Raw genomic sequence first — 2,590 nt, 5'->3', positions numbered from 1 at the left:
TCGTCATTAAAATCAGTGCTCCCGCCAAAACGGCCATTTTTAAAACTTTTTTTTGCATTGACCCATGTCCCCTGGGGCAGGAGCCAGGTCCCCAAACCCTTTTTAGGACAGTATCTTGCATATTAGCCGTTAAAATTAGCACTTTTAATTTCAAACTTTCGAGTCCCTTAGACTTCAATGGGGTTCTAACGTTCGTACGAATTTGGGGTCCGTTCGAAAGTTCTGGTGCGAACCGAACCAGGGGGTGTTCGGCTCATCCCTAATCCAGAGTGTGGCTCGGGGTAAATTTTATACTTTTTTAACCCCAAGCCACACTCGGAAATTGGATTGCAGGATCCAGGCAAAGTTACTTACCTTGTCCCCAGGATCCTGCGATGTCCTCCCGCTGTCTACGCAGGCTGTGTCTTCCACCAGATGTACTGTGTGCCGGGCTCCGCTCCCTGCAAGCGGTGTGACACATGGGGGGGGAGGAGACCAGCAACAAATTAAAAAAGTGCCAAAATCACATACAGTACACTGTAATCTTACAGATTACACATTACTGTGTCAAATCATTTCACATCCCTTTTGTCCATAATGCTTTGTCCAGTGCCCTGCATGCAGTTTTATATTATCTATACTGTTCTTTTTGCCTGGAAACTTGAGATTGTCCATGGCAACCAAAAAGTGTCCATTTATGTCAAAAGCGGTTTTAGACCAGCTAGAAAACAGCGATAGTAAATTATAATCTCTTGCAGAATTGAGAGCTAGTGATTCGTGGGGAAATTCGCCATCAAACACTAATTAAGACAGCGAAAATTCTGCAACTGAGCAAATTTCAGTGTTTTTGATTTGATTACATTATTGAATAATTTGTATTATATTATTATTTGTTATAATTATAGTTATTTATTAGATTACAATTTATGATCTTGTGTTTCAAACTTTATCATACCCGGGATGTCTACTAGACTCTTGTTTGTACAGATTTATGTGAGTTATTCCTAAGAATTAAAGGCCTACAAATATAAAACGCCAAATTTCCCTGCAAAACAATGTACCGCTTTCAGCATCAAAAATCAGACATAATTATACCACCAGGGAGGTTAAAGTGATTGTAAAGTCTAGGTTTTTTTTTTTCTATTAAAACAACAAACATGTTGCTCTGTGCAGTGGTTTTGCACAGGGCAACCCAGATCCCCCTCTTCTCGGGTCTCTGGCTGAAGCTCTTGGTCCCTTCCTTCTGTTGAGTGACCCCACAGCAAGTAGCTTGCTATGGGGGCACCCGAGCCAATCCACAGCTCCGTGTATCCACTATCCATTCAGGCACAGCCATGGTTCAGCCCTTCCCCCTCTCCCTCCTCATTGGCTAAGTTTGATTGACATTAGCGGGAGCCAATGGCGCTGCTGCTGTGTCTCAGCCAATCAGGAAGGAGAGTTTCGTAAGGCCGAGGCACTCTTGGACATCGCTGTATAGAGATGGGGTTCAGGCAAGTATGAGGGGGGCTGTTGCACAAAGGTTTTTTTCATCTTAATGCATAGAATGCCTTAAAACCTTCTGACTTTACAACCGCTTTAATGCAGAAGAGACAATGCACATCTCTTCTGCATTAAAAAGCCTACTTGTCGGTCCATTTTCATTGTGGAGACCAAAGCTCCACTTTAAGCAACCTGGGACTGAATAGTTTCCTCCCTATGCTAGAGTAACCATTTCCATATTTGTATATCACTATCATATCTCCTCTCAAGCATCTCTTCTCCAAGAAGAATGAGTTTAATGTCTGTAGTCATTGCTCATAACTGAGGTCCTCCAGTCCCCTTATTAGCTTGTTGCCCTTCTCTGGACTCTCTCCAGTTCCAGCACATCCTTCCTGTGGACTGGCGACCAGAACTTTACAGCATACTCAAGATGCAGTCGGACCAGTGAAGGTAACCTTTTAAATGCGTGCTAATAGTCTATTGGCCTTGGCCTCTCTCTCAGAGGTTCTCCCCCCAGGGGTAACTTGCATTCATAATTTTCTGCCCTCAAGTGCATTACTTTACATTTATCAAAATTGAACCTTATTTTCCATGTAGTTGCTGGCCCCTTTATTTTTTAAGGTCTTTTTGTAAAGTTTCTATATTCTATTGTGAGAGTATTTCCCTGCTTAGCTAAGCCAACCTCTATATAAGGGTTAATTTGACCTAAAACAGAACCCTGGGGCACTCCGCTCACAACTCCGGAGCATTTCCTAGATACGCTATTTATCACCACTCTTTGGACAAACTCCTGGCATGTTTTTACCTGTGTCATTATAGTTAATGGCACATTTGTAAGCCTAGCATTGTTTTAGAGTTTGTGCTATGACATTCTTCAGTACTACATGAGAGCCTTGGCTTTTCCAAACAACAGCAGTCCTACGTGGTGCCTATAAGTTATAGATGTACTAGAAAGTGTTCCAGGTTTAACTTTGCGTCACTAAATATTCTCCAAGGTTATGTATGCAAATATAACTAAAATAAATACAAACCAAACACGTTTATGACGAATACTCTTAGTCACTGTTTTCTAGATATAGGCTGAAATATCTGTGTAGATAATATGGGAATGGTCAGGTGTCGGGAGGTGAGT

Source organism: Lithobates pipiens, unplaced genomic scaffold, assembly GCF_037356315.1.
Source record: "Lithobates pipiens isolate NorthernLeopardFrog02 unplaced genomic scaffold, aLitPip1_a1.2 Scaffold_27, whole genome shotgun sequence".
Classification (NCBI taxonomy): Eukaryota; Metazoa; Chordata; class Amphibia; order Anura; family Ranidae; genus Lithobates; species Lithobates pipiens.
Note: the sequence above shows the minus strand (reverse complement) of the source record.